This window comes from Phoenix dactylifera, unplaced genomic scaffold (genome assembly GCF_009389715.1).
Source record: "Phoenix dactylifera cultivar Barhee BC4 unplaced genomic scaffold, palm_55x_up_171113_PBpolish2nd_filt_p 000885F, whole genome shotgun sequence".
NCBI classification, from domain to species: domain Eukaryota; kingdom Viridiplantae; phylum Streptophyta; class Magnoliopsida; order Arecales; family Arecaceae; genus Phoenix; species Phoenix dactylifera.
Genome location: NW_024068248.1, coordinates 94,047 through 117,364, shown reverse-complemented (window position 1 = coordinate 117,364; position 23,318 = coordinate 94,047). Strand labels below are relative to the sequence as shown.

At 39.8% G+C, this 23,318-nt stretch overlaps 1 pseudogene; it reads right to left on the bottom strand.

The window, feature by feature from the left end:
* The window catches only part of LOC120107520, a 41,626-nt pseudogene that overhangs the window by 3,427 nt on the left and 14,881 nt on the right, over positions 1-23,318 (bottom strand).

The following is a 23,318-nucleotide window of genomic DNA, read 5'->3' as shown; positions in this document are numbered from 1 at the left end:
AATGTTTATGGTAATAATCAACCAGGTGAGTTAAATAGATTCCTGAAGATAATGTAACATGGAAACTTAAAAGAACTTTTCTTACAACATTTTCTTTCATTATGCATCTAATTGAACAAACTGAAGCACTGATTCTTTTAAGCATTGGAATAAAATCTTTAATTTTATCTTAAATTGAAAACAATTTTGCATTTCATAATGAAAATCAAAACAGAGCTAGTTTAACTAGAAAAGGATTATGCAGTGCTGCCAAAATATATAGAGGCATATGTCACATAAACTGAAGAGTAAACAATATCCTGATTAACAACCTTCTGGCTTCTTCATCCCTTAGTTTAGCATCCATCTCCTTGCTTGGAGGATATTTTGGCAAGCTTGAAGGCTCGCATGCATGAGGCTCGGTTGTGAAGAACTACAAAAGCAAAAGCACAGATCATGGAAATAATCTTATACTGAAAAGGGTAGCTGAACATCAATAGCTAATTTTCTGAGCAGAAAATATCCTAGTATGATTTGTAAAAGAAGAATGTGGAATAGCTCAAGCTTGACATTTGATTTGCATGATGTACTGTACAGATTAACATACAATTTGTGAGTCAGACAAATCCAAGAAAACTTCATCAAAGAACCTCTTCTCGTCATCACTGCACATTAATATTTTATATTAGTCTACAATTAAACACCTTATATACTCATGTATTCATGTCCAAGTTCATCCAAACTAATTTTACTACACATCACATCAGCATTCTAATCTAATGCTCATACTGTGTGCTCATAGCCTCCTCATCAACCAATATCTCAAGTAATGCAACATGACAGCTCCAAAAGGTGCCTTGTAACTGTTCTCTTTTGAACCTATAGCAAGGCACTTACATCAAAATATTCACGTCTGAAAGCAAGTAAAAGCCCACCAGCTTTGACATGGACTCGCCTTCTGAAAGTCAAAGTATTTTCAAAAGGATTCCATGCATAGTTGTAGGCAATTCCCACACAGCCACTCTTGTAAAGCTTGTTTTCAAAAATCAGTTTTTTATGATTGCCTATTGCAATAATAAATCAATATATTAGCAAAAGAATCTAATGGAAGAAATTCAGAACAGCTCATTTTTTAAGCTTTTGGTGTATTATTGCAAATAGAACAACAAGCTCAAAGCAAGGGTACACTTAGACAAAGTAGGGATTGTAATGCATGAATTAAAACTTTGGATATCAATGGTGAAAAAACTTTCCAGAATGTTGCATCGTGAACAGAATCCACTATTTTATGCAACAACCCAAAAGTTCACCCAATAGTGCTATCTAGAAGTTGTTATTTGGGTTTTTGGCCTTGTCTAAATACTGAAGATCTCCCCAATGCACAGACAATGTGGCACTAAATATACAGTTGCACAAGTCCTCACATATTATCCCTATTTAAGCCTTAGCATCCTCGCCAAGCTAAGGATCCACATCTAATCAAATCAAATCATAAACGTCACAATCACTATGGTCAGTCTAAAAATGACTCTGTGTTGCAATGTCCCCCCCATCCATATAGATCGTGGGCTGGATTAGCTCTGATACCACTTGTAACTACATAGGACCTCCTCGAAAAGGGCTAGCCAAAAGCTGTTATTTGAGTTCCTTGGCCCCATCTAAGTACCCAAAATCTCCCTCGCATACAACTAATGTGAGACTAAACACACATGGAACCTCACATTCAATAATTGTGGTTCACTAATACCACTTAAAATTGCAAAATGATACATGCAGTGACACTATTGGCAAGGTTTCAGAAAATGAATTTTGCCCTGAAGTTCTAAGTGCAAGTTGGATGCTCTCCTTCATGCTCCAACTTGATCATGTGTTCTAAACTCGCAAAAACAAGTAAACTTACTTTTCTTCTAACTATAGTTCTTTGTTTTTAGTTGTTGCAAAGAGGTAGATATTAATGGGTAATGCTGAAATCATCCAGCCTTATCTCAACTATCTCAGATTGGTTTTATAGAAACTCATTTGCCAAGTATTCCTCTTTAGGGCTACTTCTAATATTATCTTGAAGTTTTCCACAAGTCCACATCTTACACACAACGTTCATGTTACTTTAGATCTTTGCCCTTTTTTGACAACCTTCTACATAAATTGAAGCACCCCTCTTTAGTGGAGCATAGGAAAACAAAACATATTTGAGATCAAAAAACAATGTTTCAAATGATTTGTGCCCCTATCAACCTGCACCAAGAAGACTTTCCAACAAGCAGCATCCCCTTATAAATACTTGAAAAGAATCACATGATAATTTCAAACTCTTCTTTGGTGTTATTTTTTTATTTAAAAATCTCTTACTTCTAAACCTGGAACATGCAAGAAAACTTTCCTATATTGACACATACAAGGACATGAAAGTGACAAATGTCCAGTTTAAATAAGGAAATTCTGGGTTTATCAGTTCCACTTTTCGCTATTCAACTCACGATAAGTGGAAGAAACTATATCACAGTTCTTGTTCTTGCTATATTTGTCTCTCTATATGGCAAAAATCAAAGAGTTATACTCAGCATGCTTACATATCAATCTACTTGGGCCAGACTAAGGAGGAGGAGGAGGAGGAGGAGGAGGAAGGAGATCAATAAAGAGACAACAGAAATTTGCCGCACTCAATAGCCGCAGAGTTCCATCAAAATAAAAGAGGAAGGGAGAAGAAGGAAGCAGGAGATCAATAAAAAGAGACCAGATAGAAACTTGCTGCAATCAATACCACTGTTGTGACTAGAAATATCTTTTAAAAAAAAAGAGAATTGATGGAGAAACAAAGTAGACAGGAAAGGGGAAAAATAAGAAAAGGAATCAAACAAGAAAATAGTACAGAGAAAAAGGATGAAGATAGGCTAGTTATTCTTGATAGTGGAAAGATGAGAAGAGAAGCAGATCGAAGATTGACAGAATAGAATAAGGGAAGAAGGAAATGGATACTAGGTGTTTTGATTGGGTTTATGTCTAGCTAATTTGAAAGACAGAGTAAACACAAGCTAGTGTTCAAAAATAATGACACAACACAGCTTTATCTTGAAATCATAGATATAAGTGCTGGTCAGTTCAGCACGCAATGGCATGAGAAAATACATAATGATCTAGTCCTTCTAAGCACAGAACACTGGCACAATATTGGTTGCATGGCAGTACTTGGAATGCTCCTATGCCAATGCATGCCAAGCACTGGCATGGCACAGCACATGCTGTACCAGCACTAAGCCTGCATGTGATACCTGAATCCTTGAAACTACTCTCAATGTGTATTTATATGAATAGTAACAATTTACTCCAAAGAAGCCAAAATTCATGGTCAAAGATACCCGCCTATCAAATCAGAGTGACTTGTGCCATAAAGATAAGACAAAGCAACCCTGTAGAATGTTTAACCGATAGCATGAGAAGGGCCAAAAAGTATATATCAAAAGTTAAATAGCAATCCTTTTTGCAGAATGTAAAATTACATTATTACAACATAAATGACGGTAAGGTGACAACGAGACACTTTAATACTTTTTTCCAGCGATACATCCTAGGATAAGACCAAACGTGAAGCATAAGTACAAAAGAGATGTAACAAGATTAAGAAGGTTTGACAAACCAGATAACTTACCTCACTTCTTAAGGCAGCAGTGGCAGTTTGACGATCAGGCTGGGTCAATTGTAAGAAGAGTTTCAATTAATGGCAATGATGATGGTGGGAAATCTTTAAATGTCTCTTTTATGCAGCGTTTATATGGCTGTTGGGGTTTAAAAAATTGTAGCATGGGGCAACTTTGACTTCTTCCAGTATTCTTCTGAGGGGGAGCCACACAAGCTTGAAAATCTTATGGCAGCTGTTCAACCTAATAAATGTAAAAAATGGTTAAGCTAATCTGCATTGGCAACAGATACATGTGCTAGCAAGCGCCTCTGCAGGGTGATTCTAGACCAATATGCAGAAGGCAGTTATAGAATTATAAATTGTATCTAATAATGAAGTTTCATTGCCAAGATCCAGCAACCATCTCATATCTGTGAGTTCTAAGTAATACTTCTGATGTGCATGTGCATGTGCATGTGCATGTGAATATGAACCAGGAAATTTAATTAGGTAGATTGATCACCTCAGGACATAATTTTAGAGGTTGACAATTTAGTGGAATATTTTTCAAGAAGAAAATAATACTGAGCAAGATCAACGATGTAATGTGAATATAATCCTTGGTGAACCAGATTGTCAGTGTAACAATATTACTTGAGTGGTAAAGGAAGTCAGCTAAGGTCCAGGGTCTCCCAGTTAAACACACACTGAACCTGAACCAAACAATCAGACCAATCACACAAATACATAAAATAGCGGCCAATTTTGCTTAATAAATGAAAACAAGTAAGTAATGAAGACAGGTGAACCCTCTGGCTCAAAGCAGTTGGAAAAGTTTCCATATGGAAACAGTCAATGTTCCAGGGCGTAGAAGTTCCTCAGTTCGCCCTGGCATTATAGGCTTCCCAGCCAGCATTCTGCTAGAATGCAGCCTGCACCTCCAGAGGTCTACACCCCACCATAATCATTTGCACCCACAGAAAGCTTCTGGGGCCTTATACCCAAAGTGTTGACCACCCCCGGCTAGTCCATGGGATGACTTGTTGTAGGATCAAAGATAGTCGCACCCAAGTCCTCTGGCCCATCTTAAGGCATACCCACCCATTATCAATTAGAAGATTTGATCCCCTTATGTCACGGTGCAGCACCCATATTGTGACAGTGCTAAGTCCTGGAGCAACTGATACATAAACACTTTACCTGCTCAAAACAGAAATGTTAGATAGAAATTTGCATAAGATCACAGTTTTTAAATATAACTGACTGGAAGTGCATGAATTCAACCTGAGGTCCCGTAAAACTTGATTCCAGGGCTGGCAGCAAGACCAGCCAAGTCATGCTCCATGTATTCGAACACCAGATACAAACTACAAGACATCCTGGAGGTACTAAACCCTCCAATTTCACTACATTGGGGTGATCCAACCGCCGCAATATGATGACTCTCTGGCCATTAAATTTCACGCTCTCCGGCTCCAAATTATCGAACCGGACCTTCTTCAATGCCACAATTTTACCTGATAATGTGTCTCTAGCCTTGTAAACATTACTATAAGTCCCTTGCCAATCTAATGCACAAGAAAGATGCTATCTTTAGCAACAAAATCACAAAAAGGAAACCAAGAAAAAGTGGCGGTGGAAGCAAAAAAGATGCTTGCCTTCGCGAGCTTCTCGAAGTATCGGCCCGGCGGGGCGTCCACCCCTTGATGGCCTCTCCGGCGACGATGGAGAGCCAGGAAGGCCACCCCGGCGGCGACCTGCTCGCCGTGTATATGCGCGGGGGGTTGCCCAGCCTAGGATCGGCCCGCTGCCGCCGCCGCCCCTGGGCCGCTCCCCGGCAGGCGCTCCGCCTTCTCCCCCGGACTGCTGCGGCGGCAGGAGGGGCATCGACGACGGCGGTCTCGATCTTGGAGAGGGCGGCCTGGGACTTGCGGTCGGAGGCGACGGGGCGCGCGGTCCGCTCCTTCTTCCGCCTGACGGAGGCGGAGGAGGGGCGGGGGACGCGTCTTTGCCGAAGGCGCAGCCCATTGCTCATCAGCTCATTGCTGCCGGGGCTCGAGCGGGATCAGAGTTCCGGCCAAATTGGGAACCCTAGATTTAGAGTTCGGTTCCTCTTCTTCTTGTTCCCCTCTCTCTCACTCACTCCATTTTTTTTGATGGTTTTACTCTTTTGGTACGGGAAAGAAGATGAGTTCGAGCGATTGGTGGGGATGGAGGAGAGAAGGCGGTAAAAAGGAAGAAAGAAAGGTGCGGTGAGCTTAGCGGGCGGTGAAGGGATTCCATACGGTATGTTGCCTCGCGGAGCATATCTAATGCGAGGAAGACGACGAGAGCGAGTTGGAGAGAAGTGAGAGGAGACTGAGGGATAGAGGACAGAGCAGGGAAAGGAAGGCGGCTGAGGGGTATATAATACCCTGGGAGAGGAGCAAGAGAGGAAAAGGGGATTGAAGGGAGGAAAGTGAGAGCTTGGACGGTAGATTCGGGCTTTTGGGCCCACATCGCTGGGCTTACTTGGCAATAATATGAGAAGGTGGACCAATGGGTGTTGGCCACGCTTTGGGGGATTGATTGGAAGGAATATCCTGATATTATTATATTCGTCTATGTTAGGAAATTAATAAATGTTGTTTAAGTATAAACTTTGGTTTTCCATAGAGGAAACGAATTCCTCAGAAATAGAACTGATCACGAGCCTTTTGGCCGCCCAGCCCGGCCCGAAATTTTTCGGGCTTGGGCATTAAAAAAAAGACCCATGGGTCGGGTCTGGGCAAGAAAAGCGGCCCGACTAAAAAAATCAGGCCAAGCCTGGTCGGGCCATTCTGGCCCATTTCCAGATTCCAAACAAAGAAAAAATTGGGCCTGTCGGGTCGGGCCTATCGGGTCGAGCCGAGCTAGACGGGCCTAGAACCAGATTTATAAAGTCGGATCGGGCCTAAACAAAAATTTAAGCCCGACAGTCGGGCCGGACCGAGCCTGGGCATAGCCATCGGGCCTAATTTTTGTTGTAGAGCCCGGCCCGGCCCGGATTTTGATCAACTCTACTTGGAAAGCATTTGTTGAGAAAATTGCTCCATTAATTACAAATAATGGCATATTGTATTCTTAATGATCAATTAGCAGAAATTAATTTTAAATTAATCATGTTACTGATCAACTAACTTCCTAATCTTGTATTAGAATCCTTCAAGATTTTTCTCTCACTGATTCACCACATTACTGGTGTATTGTGCTCATCCCTTTCTTCTGGCTTTATGTTTACAATTCATATTTTTATTCATTGATGATAACTGAAAGAATTAGTTTAGCCTCCCTTTTTGTTTTCATAGGAGTGGCAAAGATTCATTTTAATGAGACATAAATGGTAGAATCTGTAAGAAAATATAAAATATATAAATAATCTACCTACACATTTAGCTTAAGTTTTTAGGAAAGTTGTGATTTTAACATGGTATCAGAGCAGAGGTCCTGAGTTCAAACCCTGTATCTGCACTCTTTAACCCCATTATTAAAAAATTTCACATGTTGGGCTCGCCCATTAAAAAAAAAGTCCGGCCCAAATGTGAGGGGGAGTATAAGAAAATATAAAATATATAAATAAATCTAAAATGAGCTTAGCTTTTAGGAAAAGTGGTGATTTCAACTGAATCTAAGTTTTTAATGTTATAAATAGAATTATATGCTATTTACACTAGGAAATATCTGTTGTTATGAAAAGGAAATCCAATCAAAAGTTGGCACTTCAATTAATAATGATAAGAGCATCATCTTGAGAAGGTCGTTGGGGCAATCTTTAAGATGAGTTCTTAAGTTATTCTATTCATTTTTTGTCAATCATTTAAACTAATAATGCCGGTATCTTACATAAAATTTGTCATAGAGCATCAGTATGAGACAAGCCCCTCAATCAAACATATGGAAACGACTAAAGAATATACTAGCAGTGCTATAGGATCTTTGAAATAGAAAAGTAGCTTCTATTTTTAACCAATTGAATTTAGTGGCGTACCTTATTCTATATCACTGTAGGTTTTGTTGTTTCCATATTAATGGAAGTCTATATGATATCATGTTTCAATTTTATAAAGAAACTAACTTTAGTCTACATTAAGCATATTGTATTTTGTTATAGAGAAGTAGTTGCTTAGCATAAGTTAAGCATATTTTCTCTTTTTCAAATTTTGAGTTAATTAGAGATACTTATTAAATATGAGAAGAGATTGGATGTGCTAATATGGCAAAATGGAAGATAATTCAAGATTATATTATGAACAATAACGAATGCTATTTAATATCTAAAATGCCGGGTTATATGTGTGTGCATGTCCATGCACATTTAGAAACTGAAAAAGAAAATAAAGAGAAGCAAAGATACAAACATGGTGTTAAAAAGTTAAAAATAATTAAATTTTGTACAAAAAATAAAATATAAAAATCAACACCAAAATAAAATGCTTTGAATCAAAAATGAAATAAAAATATGGAAAATACAAAATACGAAACACAAAATAGTGCAAAAGAAAATAAAGTGAAAAAATAGAAATTAAAGAATAAATATTAATGTAACAGTAAAGAATAAAATAAAATATCAGATTGAAAATAAATATGGAAAGAGAGAAATACAATGTAAAATTAAAAATGAGAAATACTAAACAAATAATAGAACGTATTTAGAATAAGGAATGAGCCAAGCTTGATCTCAGCTTAAAGCTCAAAACTATTTCTAATTTAAAATTGAGCAAAGTCGGTCTAGATTAAGCCTCCTTTAGTTACATTCTTACCATGCATTAAAAATAAGGAGTTCCTGCTATGGATCCTGCTATGGTTTTGATATATCATGATGCTAGAGGCCACATGCTATGTTGGTTTATTAATAAAATATTTAATTCAATAATTTGAAATTTTAGAAATTCGTATTAGATATTTATCAAAACATAAACCTAGTTAAATATAAAATTTTTTCTTAAACTCCCAAATAATTTAGTGTTTATCTCTATCCTCTCTTAAATTTTTAAGGAAATTCTACGGACATATCTCTAACAGTATCTTAAAAAGAAGCGTAGAGGTGCATCCTGATCTAATAGTAATTCCAAGTAACACAACTCTTGATGAATGGATGGATTATGTGAATGGATGCATTCAACGAAAGGATGCTTAAGCATCTAACCCTTTCACTTTTATAAATAGACAAGAAATTGTGCTTTCCATCAATCAGAACATTCTTTTCCATATAAGAGGATTGAGAGAGATTGCTTTAATCAAATTTATTGATTTTCAATACATTTGAATTTAGGTAGTGTAAGACACAATATTTTAAGTTTTTGGACTAAAAGTTATGGACAAATGGCTTCTAGCTAGGTCTAATATTCATCCCAATCCTTTTTACTCGTACGGGCTTCTCAATAAGAGACCAATATCGAGTAGGATCCGGATCATGAATGGGCGCTCATCCTTTTTTTGGGTGCAAGTCAACTATGACGAGGGAGGGAGAGTTTGCATGGTCGTGTGCCCGGTGACAATCGTAGCTTCACGCTGCGGCAAGCTCATTCCCATGCATTGGTTTTGTTTTGTTTTTTTTTTTTTTTTTTTTTATCATCGTTGGGCCTCCAACGAATCACACATAGGAAAACATGTGCGTCCAAATCCAAAAAAAGAAGAAAGAAAAAGAAAAAAAAATTCCTCAAAAATAAAAAAAAATCAGTCCCAAGGCCCTTGGGGGAAGATAGCAGAAAGAGAACCGCTGCTTTGCCTTGACTCTCCTTCGTAATCCTTTGTCCTCTTGCCTGCAGATTGCCACAAAAGACGTATGAGTACGCCCCTCATGCTTTGCATTGCCAGCTTTGCAACTCAAGTAAAACAGACTCCACTGACTCACCCAAGAAAAGGAAGGCAAGTCAGTTTCATTGGGCTATTTCCGGTCTAGTCTAGAATCAATACCAAATGAAGCTTCATCTTAACAACTACGTACACGGTGCTAATGGTAGCCCTTACCTTTTCAGGTCAGTCCAGAAGCTGAGACAGAGAAAGATTTTGAATTATTTTTGAATAAATTAAGAAATCATATATAAGAACCATAGCATTTCGTGACGTATTGGTAAATTTGATCCTCTATCAACCAAGCCCTTCTTTCTCTCTCTTATGTCTCCATCGAAGGATATTTGGCGACTCGTGGAGAAGTTAGAATCATTTCGGGCTTCGCATGTTTTTCGAAAGACAAATACAGCGACTGGATCGCCTTCTTTGCAGCCCACTACTTGAAAATATTTTTTTTAGTATTTTTGATCATTTGTTACTGGCGTTAGATATGTTTTGTGCTGAGTGTTGTGAGCGGCTGGCTTACGCAAAAAAAAAAAAGGAAAAGAAAAAAATTCACGGCTCCAATCCCCAGGCTGCCTCTTCTTTTATGCTCTCCTGCCCCCTTCTTCCTATCTCGGCCTCGAAAAGTTCACCCCTTCAGTCGCCCCCAAAACTCCAGCTTCCACCTCGAGGAACGACGACGCTCTCACATCTCGATGCCGCTCTCCGCCTCTTCTCAGGCAGCAACTGGTCAGCATCGCCTCAATTCGGTACTATGTGTTCGAATCGCTGTGTTTGTTGATGCATTCGCTAGGGTTTTTGGATTCAAACAGAGGTAAGAATAGGCTAGATTTAGATATGGAATTTTGGTTTCTCTAGTCTTCGTTGCTGTAGATTAAATGTGGAATTCTGGTTTGAATGGTTGAGGCCACGGATTCCACTTGCGCTAAATTACTTTTTTTTCGAATACGATTACTGTATTTGATAATAGTTCTTTCAGTGTAGTTCTTTGTTTTTCTTAGTATAGTGTGTATCATGAGGACTCCGCAGTAGATTAAATTTGGATTTAGATGGGGGTGAAAATCGGCTAAGGTTCGATAAAGATGGAAATTTGGTTTCTCCAGTCGACGTTGCTGTTTCCAGCTTACTGGAATTCCTCTTGCTGAAGGAAATCACTGCATGTCATTTTAATTTTTAGTCATTTATTTTTTAACGACGTTAAATGATACGGGTACATATGTAAAAAAGAAAAAAAAAAGAAGGATATACATGCAAATAGTAATTCTATGACGGTATTCATGTAATTTCATATATTTAGGAGGGTATACATGTAAAAAAATTCTATTTAAAAACATTGGTGGTCTCTGAATCTTTTCTCTACTTTGTATGTCATGAACTTATTACTTGGTTGCTTTGGATGTGTGTAGACTGTTACTTTTCTACCATACGAGTGTCTTGTGACTCACTTTTGAGGTGAAGTGCGATCTTCATCGGATTTCACTCTTCTTTTATATATTGAAGATTCTAGCTGCTGGGATGCTAGGAAACTTCTAATAGAGTTGCTATATCATTGGATTGAGCTAAAAAGTGCGACCATGATTTTTGGTTAGAACTTAGGCAAAAATATTCCAGATTATCCCTCCATCTTCCATCTTAATTTTGTCTTAGAGTCCTTGTGTATTAAAATAGATTCGGGGTGGAAATAATCTAATATAAGCTAGATTGGGACAAAATCGTTTGGTTTTTTGCTAATCAGAAAAACACCTTTAATATGGAATTAAATTTAGTGTCTATGTCATGAATAAGCACTTGATTTTAATGAAATCTTGAAGTTTATTTTCTGGGTGCTGCAATTATTAATTTTGAAATAGCAATCAGGAAATTTTAGTATCTGATAGCATTACCAGATATAATCGAGACTTTTCTTGCATTAGAGTTGTTGCATTCTATGGAATTTCAAAACTTTATTATACATGTTCAACATTATAAACTGTCAGAGATGACTGATTTGAAGGATTGTGAAAGTCCACTTTTGCTTTGATGAATGGAGGAACATCTCATGATGCGGGAGTGAAGGTATCATCACCTGGTGTTGTCCGGGAGAATGATTTAGTGATTGTAGGGTCAGGTGTACTTGGTCGTATGGTAGCTGAAACATGGCGACAGGTTCATTCAAATCCTTGTAAAGATAATTGAACTAGTTACCTATCTGATATATTATCTTTTATGAGATACATTATTCATGTTTCTTTCTCGCTCTCCTTGAAAATGCCAATTTCAAGGCACAGAGATTCTGAGGAAAGCCAACTGTCTAAAGGGAATTCTATACTATAAGAATTTTGAAAAAATAAATTAATTTGTAAAAAAGAAAACATGAGCAATTATAGCTTAATCATAACTCCTAAGCTAATTACATGTTTAGTTAACTAATCTGTTAGGTTTTTGCCTTGTGAATCCAGAGATACAGTAAGACATACAGTAAGACAGTGTCATGATTTGAAGACCTAGAACAGCATAGAAAGATTTGGGATGTAGTTTTGTACAATTCATAATCTTGCATACAATTATTCTTATCCTTTCTGCCATCCTATTTTGATCTCACCTTGTAAATCCAACAATTGAGTATCAATTCCCCTAAGCAAAAATGTTATGCTTCATTTTCTAACAATATTTGAATTAATTAGCTAACAAGTAGAAGGAACTCGGATGGATAATATTTGATTATCAACATCTATATTTAAAATTCTACTAAGATTGAGAGCACCGGCTGTCGATATACATGCTATTAAAGTTCATTCTTAAAATTGTATAATGCTCATTTTTTTCCTTTATTCTTTTTCTTAAACATGGAACAGAGAACCAGATTGGTCTAGAGACGACATTTTTTTTCTGTTATTTTATACTAGATTCTAATAGTGACAGGATACACCCTTTCAAGCATGACAAGTGATTCGTGCACCCAACATTCTCCATTGCATTTTAATTTTGGACATTTAAACTTACCCTTTTTCTTTTATTTTTGAGAAAGCAAAAGTTTCATATATTTATCAAAGTGATTTTTTACATAAAATAAATCAATGAGTTCATAAGTATTAAAATTATATTACATTTTTTTTTGGAGTGATAAAATATTCTTCCTATGATCTGTTAACAGGAAAATCCAGGTTGCCAAATTTTTGGACAGACAATGACTACAGATCACCATGATGAATTGATAGAAGTTGGGATTCTTCCTTCTCTGGGAGGAACTACAATTCCCGTACATTATATTCTGTGCTCCTCCATCTTGAACTGCAGATTACCCTGGTGATGTCAGGTAAAGATTGAGTATTACAAGTGTAGGAGATGATATTTCTGCTAGTAACATATATCTAGCAGTAAAGGAATAGTTACATATCATGTTGATGTTGTTCTGTTATAAAGTTTGATGGTGGAGGTTAGGATGTGATTTGGCCGTTCTCTAACATATTTAACAGAAAGAATAGTTTCACATCATGTTTTCAACAGTTCTTCTGTAAACCTTTTTGTCTTGGGCCACAAGCTTAACTTGATATATTGTTCCTCGTCCCTCATAATCTTTTCCACGCAGCTGTTTTTTATATGATGTATTTTTCCTAGATATATGAAGGCAGGAAGATATATGCTTTTAGAACATTACTGGGTAAATTAGCAGCCAATTATTTTGACATTAGACCTTCATCAAGATGTCCTCTTGAAAGGTCCATAACGAAGGTCTCAGTTCACTGGTCTGATCGTTGGCTTTCAAAGTCTACATGCAAATATCCGAGCATGAACCTGCCTAAGCTATTGCGGAACCTGAGGAGTATGTACGTGTTGGAGTTTGTGTTACCTGGATCTTTTGATATAGCCCAAGTAATTGCTCCTGATACTTAAAACATGAGCATTGATGTGACGCTCAAACATTTCTCCAAGAAGGGATTTTTTAGATATTGAAAGGATATAACGCTTAGACACACATTCACACCTGACACATGAAACCATGTCCATTTAATATAGATTGGAGTTAATCCTTAAGTCCTTATGGCCGGAACTAAGGAAGAATGCAGGCTATGCATAGTTTGGGAGGGTGCAGCCAAAAAGAAGCAAGATGGAAGACATGTTGGCTAAGGGTGATGTCACGCCCCGGATCCGGATCCGTGACACGGCCGTGCTATTGCCGACTACCGCCCATAATAGCACGCAGCCTCATACCTGGGTAACAGGGTAGTCAAACCAATCGAATCTTTTCATATGAAAGCATTCTTAGTACAACATGCTGGTCAGTACCCAAATACAGAGCTTCTATGTAGTTTATGTACACAAAAGTATTCTTGCTTTACCCCAAAAGAAAGAAGCCCTGATACCAAACTAACGTGTCTCTGGCAGCTATCAGTGGTAAGGATCTGAAAGAAAAAGTAAACGAACGGATATGAGCTACACGGCTCAGTAAGTAATCATACATAATCTTACCGGATCGAACATAACGGTAACCATGTTTATGCAGGGTTTGAGAAGCTGACATGCATATTTATCTAATCATCTTCATGGCATAATATGTATGCAATTTAAAGGAGATAGCGGTTATAGCAAAATACAACATTTCATAACGATATATTCAAAAAAACCCGTTGTAAAACAATGTATGCTTTGGCCAAGCACGTTCATAAATGTCACGGCCCGCCTGCGCAGGGTACGTGACTATCGGGCCCACATGAGGGGGAAACACGGGGCTCCCCTGCCAGATGTTGGCCGGTTTCGGGGCTTCACGCAAGCGTCCTTCACCCCTCACCGATTTTGCTTCTCCCCAAAAACACATCTGCAGGATTTGGAAGCACCCGCCTCATATACCCAGGCTCTGAAACGAGCCTCATGATCATGCTTCAAATATCATTTTCATAAAGTATGCATATGAAACCGTGCCCCCGGCATGCCTTGGTCCATTCTCTCGGATGCTACTGCGAAGTCATTCTTGGCCACTGGCGGGACCGGCTCAGTTATTAGGCGGCCACTGGCGGGGCTGGCTCAGTCATTCTCGGCCACTGGCAAGGCCGGCTCAGTTACATCGGGTCAGTAGCTCTTAAGAGTTCATAAATAATGCTCCGTATAGGTAGACCTTATAAATGCTACGGCGAATTCATTAATGGTCACTGGCGGGGCCTGCTCAGTTATTAGTCGGCCACTGGCGGGGCTGGCTCAGTCATTATCGGCCACTGGTAAGGCCGGCTCAGTTGCATTCGGCCCGTAGCATTAGTAGTTCTTAGGTACCCCCTTACAAGCAATATGCAGCTAGAGCAAATCATTATCATTCTTTACACTCATGCTAAGAAAAATCATAACATGGAACTCCATTCATTTTGCATGTATCACAAGAGCTATGAAAACATAATATGTGCACAACTATGAATTATGTGACTGACATGTACCACTCATGTTCATATTTCATAACTCATATCTTAGCATGTAACGTAATCCCAGTATTTTGTAGGCATAACGGAATATCAAACATATATCATCATAACTTGTGTAACTAGAGCATGTCAGATACACATATCGTTCTTAGCCTACAGTACATGCATAACATGTTAAATTTCATGTATGATCCATAAAGATTAGGGCAGGCTACTTACATACACGATTCACAACAAGATTAAAACAAGTTACTTACTCTCTTCACAAATCATGTATACAATTCAAATTGTATGAAAAACTCTGATTCATCTTATAAAACGTAATACAGGATCTACGATAAGATTAAGGCAGATTACTTACTTCAATTCGCTTTCCAAATTGCTCAAGTCCAGGTGACAAATCCTTAATCACCTAAAACAACATAATAGGAATTACATTATTCCCCATTTATTTATTATAAAATCTCTTAGTTCATCATATTATGAACTTACTTGCTTGGATCCCATCCAAGGATTTAGCCCAAGTCCAATTTGAAGCCTTTGGGGTTCGATTTAAAACCAGATTGGGTCTGCTGGAACTAACTCAATTTAATTGGGTTCGGACCCAAATTAATTTGGGCTTAATTCGGTTCGGATTTGACCCAATTTGCAGTTTGGGCTCGTCCCAGACTTAGCCCAATTTAATTAGGGCTCGGGTTTAGGTTCAATTGGCTAAATCAATTTCTTAATTATTGGGCTTAACGGGTTTCGGACCCGAACCCGATTCCGACCCATTAACCCACTCTTTTCTTTTCTCTTCTCTTTTTTTTTCTTTTCTTTTCTTTTCTTTTCTTTTCCTTTTTCTTCCATTTTTCTTCTCTTCTCCTCTTCTTTTCTTTCTCCTTCCCGAAGCTTCCTTCCTCCCTTCTTTTTCATCCCGGATCTCCCCCTTGCTCTCTCTCCGATGATGGATGAGCACGACGAGCGGAAGGGAGGACGGCGAGCGAGAGGGGACGGGCACGACCGGCGGGTCCGCACCCAAGCCCCGCGGCATCCCGGCCGAGGCCTGCGGCACTCTCGGGCCGCGCCTGCGTCGACGGTGCTCGCGGCCGAAGCCGGCGGCCGGCCGCACACGACGACGAGGATGAGTCCCCTCTTCCTCTCTTCTTTTCCTCTTCCTTTCTTTCTTTCATTCTTCGTCTCTTTCTTCAACCTCCTTCACCAACCCCCCATATTCTCTCTCTCACTCCCGAACCCTCTCTTCCTTCTTCATCTTTCCCCTGTGAAGAAGAAGGGGTTTGGGGGGTCCGAGCCACAGTCGGCGGGTGCCACGGCGAGCTCGCGCGTCACGGCCGCGCCTGCGGCGCCTTCTCTTCTCACGGAAGAGATTGCGGCGGGAGGAAGCGGCGCACTGCGAGTGCCGCGGCCGCTCCCTTGGTCTGCAGCAGTCCCTTCCTCCCTTCTTTCTTTGTTTCTTTTGTTGTCTTGCAAAAACAGGGGGAGAGAAGGCAGGGGGCTTACCTGTGCTTTTTGCTGGTTACCGTTGGGCAGTTCTTCCCCTGGAGTCCTCCTTCCTCTTGGTTCAGGGCTCCTTCGCCTTCGGCTCAGGGCTTTCGGCTCTCTCTCTCGGTTCAGTGTTCTTGGGGGTCTGTGATTTGGGGTGCGGCAGAGGCTTAAATATTTGTTTAGAGGATGAGGGACCCCCCTCTTGAGAGGTCCCATCCGCTCCATTCCTCCCTTTCCGGGACTGGCCGGCGCCCCCTATCTCGGTGCGCGGCATCGGCTTGCCAGCGGGTGAGGGCACCTCCCTGTCGTCTTATCCTTCGTTTTTTTTTTTTTTTTTTTTTAAACATTATAACAGCACTGCCCACTGTGAAAATTTGGGCCCAACCTTACTGGGCCCATTTCTTATTGGGGCCTAGTAGTTGTGGGCCCTGGACATTACAGTGATGTCTTACATACTAACCTAGAAAAGGAAATTTCAACCTGTCTCTTTAGTTGACAGACCCAAGCTGATTATGTATGGGAATGCTAGTCTTGGGTAACTGTTAAATGTTGCTAAATTGTTAGATTAGGGTAATTTGTAGATGTAAAAGAATCAGGCAGATAGTAGTTTGTTGGAGAACTGATGAACATGCTTCTGTGCCTTCATAAGATTCACAATTTACTGGTGGATAATACATGCCAATCTAATTGTACGGCAACTTTTTTTTTTGACAATTTATATCTATTGTATCTCCTTCAAAAATAGAGATCGTTTTCTTTCTTAAGTGATGATGAGTAGTTCTAATCTTGCACTTAAAACTTTCATATCTATGTATCACCTTGAGTTATTATGCCTTTCTTCTGCAGTTTTCTAGCATTCATTTATGGAATGTCATAAATTTCGTTATTCTCTCTTATTCACTTTCATGTGTAGGATAGTCGAGGTTGTGCAATTGGTACCAAGTCCTTCGGCAAGATGTACTTCTAAAAGCAGAAAATGCAACTCTGGAAGGTGGGGGATGCATTCTAAGGCTAGCAGGGCTTTATATATCCTTACATAATGCTATAGGCTAAGGTTCGTCATATCGGTGCATACTGCCCTATACCATATTGGTGCCAAACCAATACTTGGTATGGGAGGTGTGCTAAGTGCAGCATATTGAGCCGACTTGTACTGACATTATACCAACGTGGTCCGGTAATGATATTGAAACTGGTATTGCGAACCTTGGTTATTGGCTATATTATAAGGCAAGAATGCATGCATGCGAACATGAAAGCAAGCACACATGCAAGCAATCAAGAAAGCAAGCACCATTTGACATTATTTTCCTAGCCAATGGCACAAAAAAGATAGAGGTGCTCATGTTTATTGGTTAAAGAAAGGATCCATCCGTTGATGCTCGTCCAGATCATTTACTAAATCTTATTCATTATGAGGTTACAGCCTTCTTGGTATCAGTAGGTTTATAAATCAATATTTTGTTGATGATTATGATGTAATATCTGGAAAAAAATAGTCAAAAGTAATATGATCAAATTATGCGTTCGAGTATTTATTAACTTCATAAAATATGATACGTAAATCATTGTAATTTAGAAAATCGGAATGAAGGCACGAGACTGAGACGGAGACCTCCATTCTCGATTTCTATTGCGACAGAGGGAGGTATCATAATAGAGTCAAAATCACGATTAGAGTAAGTCCTTGGGATTCAATTATCCATTGTTTCATTAAATCAACTCTATGGGTCTACTGGGCCATTCCTCGACGGATATCCTACAACAATTGGGACTATTGACCTGTCCAATTAGAGTCTCAGTTTATAACTATCAGTACAATATCAGGCTCCATTCTAGAAAGAAGAACATTAACATCATCCTCTCTTTTTTTCGTCCATAGGATTTGGGCTCGAGGGTGTGTTAGATTGACATGGGTTATTATGCACAAATGGGTTACTAATCCAACAATGGATAGCTGAAACATGCCCTAAATGATTAAATTGGTTGGCATATATCCTATGAGTCATGAGAATCATGATTTACCTTAATATGCAAGTTATACATCAAAAACTTCATTTTTTTTAATGATTGTCATGTAAGTGGAAATGGTGGATTTAATCAACCAGTGCTATGTACTCAAATATATCATTACTATGTAACTTGTATATGTTTCTATTATATACTTTTACAAAACAATGCAAGACATTTATGTGATATTTAGTATTTTTAATTTCATAGGACATATTCTATGGTGAGTAGAAGTGTAAGGGACTAGTAAATAATTGGTCTTATAGAGCACCTAAATTGTCTTCTATAAACTATAATGCACAATACTTCTAGATAAATAATAAGAAATATGCATCCAAGATTCAGAAGAGAGAAAGAAAACCCCCAACACAAGGAATTAATATGCCATGCGCGCACACAGACTTTCCATTCAAATAAAATATTTGTTGACCCATTTTTAACCCATTATACCTGCATATACATGCATTTATGCAGATTTTATGTATCTGCATATGCGACAGTTCCTTCATTTGTGTTCGGAAAAAATCTTATATTGTACCATATTACGCCAAATAAATATTTGTATCAGGGTCCAATGTTGAAATAACTTGATGATTATATATACAAAAGAGATGATTTAAAGCATTAAAGTAAGCAGAATCAGTCATTCCAAAGTTGTACATCGGAATTTCATCATGAACCAGGAATTTGAAACCGTGCAGGAGATCTAATTATTCCTCAAAGCAAATATGTTATTATAATTTCTATCGAGCATATGCATTCATTCTAGTCAGTCTTGAAAATGTATATATGCTTGATGAAAACATGAAAAATAATGTCAAAAACATGAATAGATCTATCATTCCTGCTTTGCAAATGTTTGAAAGCCACCTCTATAAATCTCTACTGGTATATCAAGAGAAATATCATATTTGAGGAAGTATGAACGATTCAAAAATGATTTTTTTTTTTCCATCTCAACTAACCAAGATCACACTTATCACTTTCAAAGAAGCCTACTGATGGTAATGGCCCTAGCTAGAAGTGACGCCTGTCATCTAACACTCTTTAAATAACAAGTAATTAATAGAAGATAAAACGAGGCGCCACATGTCACGTTCTGCTCTCCCTTTGTTCTTTAATCCTACGTACCGCGACGACAAACTTACTGCACAAGGAAGAGGGAGCATGGAGCATCATATTCAAACACCACCAAGAAGAGATGGATCGACACACAGACAGCCGATGATCATCGATCGGTAGATCGGAGAGACCGATCACCGCTCAAAAGGGTCCCAGCTGGATCGAGCTGCTTGCAGAGTGCAATGGTAGGTGAGGTAGAGGACGCGGTCCTTGGCCCGGTGCGGTGGTTCTTGGTGTGCTTGCAGAAGTACTTGAGTTGATCCAAGGTGCAACATCCTAGGGTTTGGCTTAACAGCATGAACAGCCAGTTGATGGATCGTTTCTTGGCCACCACCACTGGGCGCATGCAGTTGGGCTGCCGCAGGACCGGCAATCCGGAACGCCGGGGTCATCCACTCGGCCGGCGCGCGGTCATGCATCCAATGCTTCCTCGCCGGATGAACGCCGCCACCTCGTTGAACTTGGATACGAGATCGTAGGAGATGGACCTGGGAGGCCTCGCAGCGCTTGCACTGGGCCTCGCCGGGTGATGGTTCGTGATGTTCTGAGAGAGAAGGTGGTTGAGGGAGTGGACGGTGGCGCGGCGATCGGTTGCCCAGAGAAGGGAGGTGGGACGGTGTCCGACTTGTGGGCGCCGCGGGGGGCCTTGGAGGGGTTGCGGCGGGCCGCGGAGGGACGGGCAGGGGGTTGGCGGCTTGCGGCGGCGGCGGAGGGAGCGGACGCGGCGGAGGAGGGGACGGAGATGAAGTCGGGGAGAAGAAAGAAGTGGCGGCGAGGGAGGAGGGGGAGGGAAGGAGTGCTGTGGTGCCCCGGGGGAAGGGGGGAAAGGGGAGGGTGTGGGGGTTAGAGGATTAGGGCGGCGGGGAGGGAGGAGAGAGGCAGAGGGCAAGAGGATCGTCGTCTTCGAAGGCTTTCGAATCATCAGCATTCTTCCTTTTTCGGTCTCTTTCCCCCATGGTGTTCTGGAAAACAGAAGCAAATAAGAGAGAAAAAAGATTGGCGTTCAACGTTAGGGTTTAAAGGGTTTGGAAGAAGATGGAGAAAGAGAGAGAGTACGAAACGATTGGTATTGTTGGAAAAGGAGTCAGGAAATAAGAGAGATTCAAAGAAGAAAGGACTCTGGAGCGATAGAGTTTAAGAGGTTTGGAATAAGTTAGAGAGAGAGTCCAAAGAAAGTAAGAGAGAACAGAAAAAAAGGAAGGGATAGAGAGGAGAAGGAAAGAGATAAGGGAGAACAAACTAGTGCCGCAGGAGAGAATCGGTAAGGGAGGGGATATTTATTTTGAAGTTCGAAATCTGAAAGCATATCTTAAATTCAAAAAATAACCAACTAAAGGAGGAGGGATAGACATGGCATTCGATTTTATGTTTTAATAGAAGACCAGAGGGCGGTTTGCTTGGGATTCTGCAAACAAACTAGCGCCCAATATGTTCACTCCGCAACGCATATTAGTTGACCACCCTAACAAGAGGAAACAACAGGCCTCTTCAACAGAGAATCTTTTCAAGCTAGGTCAATGGGCTCACAAGCAATGCGGCCTATTTGTATGGGTTCACTCCATCTAATTTTGATCCCTAGATGATTCACTAGTAAGACGTGTTACAGTCATGATCTTGTCACAGATTGCATTCTTCTTTATTGTTACTGTCACGAGTATACAACTTTTTTGAGAACTAGGACGGATGGAAACCAAACTGAATATCAAAATGAGGGCAGGAACAAACTCAGGTCTGCGTACCAAAACAAGAGATTTTTACTGACTTGGACAGTTGGTACCCCTTGTTGTCAGAATTATTATTGTCATACTTCTAGTAGTTGTTAATATTGCTTCTTCTTGTTCTTTGTATTTATTTTTACAAACATGTTTTCCAGTTGTGGGGCAGTCAATCTCCCAGTTTCGAACACAACATGGTAGAAAGTGGATTGTGGTTTTTGAGGAGTAAATACCCTTCTTTTTTTTTTTGCTAGGACGGGTGGATCATACTGACGAGTATGGACACACCTAATAAAGTCAAAAAAATAGGATACCTCAGAGTGCCAAGGGCAACTCTCCATCTCCAGCCCACAGAGTACCGTCGGAGTGACAGGCTACATAAGCAGCCATCCAATCCGTGGCCCCATTGGCTTCACAGTATACATGCTTCCGTAGTAAAATACTCTTTTAGGATGGTCAGCAACTGCACCTTAAGAAGCAAGCATACCATGAGATAGAAGGGAAGAAGCATATGCTTGCTCATGCCTTGGATGCTATTGATGTCTTTGGTATACTCTACAATATCTTGAACTTACATATCTGCATGACACATATCTATGTGTATTGGCACTTAAACCATGCTATTGTTGATTTTCATTGGTGGATTGCAGAGGCATGGAGAAGGTTCCATTGTACCTGGCACGTGGGAAAGGGTGTGATGGAGTATTAAGACCTTACACTATTTTTGGGTCGACAAGGAGCTCGACCAGCTGTTTGATCGACCTTTGATTAAATTATGAAGCAGAAGGGATCAGATTGAGATGAATATGACGAATTAGTCCATTCAAAAGGGTCGGTCTTACTAAAGTTGCTACTTAATCAGACATGACGACTTTAATATCTCATAAATAGAATTTACTCAGCTGGCTTTTAAAATGTTTAAGCAAGTTTTTGTTAGGATTTAGTTGCTTGTCATTGGACCATTTATCAAGGAGTACTTAACTCTACACTAGTTGGTGGGTAAGATGCAACTACCATTACAATACCATCAAGCCACCTAGGCTGCGTTTTCCTCAATCTGGATATAAAAGATAAGAAAAGGAATCAAAACAAGAAAAGAGTACAGAGAAAAAGGATGAAGATAGGCTAGTTATTCTTAATAGTGGAAAGATGAGAAGAGAAGCAGATCGAAGATACATGTGCTAGCAAGCGCCTCTGCAGGATGATTCTTGACCAAATATGCAGAAAGGCAGTTATAGAATTATAAATTGTATCTAATATGAAGTTTCATTGCCAAGATCCAGCACCATCTCATATCTGTGAGTTCTAAGTAATACTTCTGATGTGCATGTGCATGTGAATATGAAACCAGGAATTTAATTAGGCAGATTGATCACCCTCAGGGCATAATTTTAGAGGTTGACAATTTAGAGGAATATTTTTCAAGAAGAAAATAATACATGAGCAAGATCAACGATGTAATGTGAATATAATCCTTTGGTGAACCAGATTGTCAGTGTAACAATATTACTTGAGTAATAAAGGAAGTCAGCTAAGGTCCAGGGTCTCCCCAGTTAACACCCACTGAACCTGAGCCAAACAAACAAATCAGACCATTTACACAAAATAAATGAAAACAAGATTGTAATTAAGACAGGTGAACCCTCTGGCTCAAGCAGTTAGAAAGTTCCATAATGGAAACAGTCAATGTTCCAGGGCGTAGAAGTTACCTCAGTTCGCCCTGGCATTATAGGCTTCCCAGCCAGCAATTCTGCAAGAATGCAGCCTGCACTCCAGAGGTCTACACCCACACCATAATCATTTGCACCCAACAGAAGCTCAGGGGGCCTATACCAAAGTGTGACCACCCGGCTAGTCATAGGATGCTTGTTGTTGGGATCAAAGATGGTCGCCAACCCAAAGTCTGCAATCTTAAGCATCCCACCATTATCAATTAGAAGATTTGATCCCTTAATGTCACGGTGCAGCACACCCCTATTGTGACAGTGCTCAAGTCCTGAGAGCAACTGATGCATAAAACATTTTACCTGCCCAAAAATAGAAATGTTAGATAGAAATTTGCATAAAGATCACAGTTTTTAAATATAATTGAACTGGAAGTGCATGAAAATTCAACCTGAGGTTCTGTAAACTTGATTCCAGGCTGGCAGCAAGACCAGCCAAGTCATGCTCCATGTATTCGAACACCAG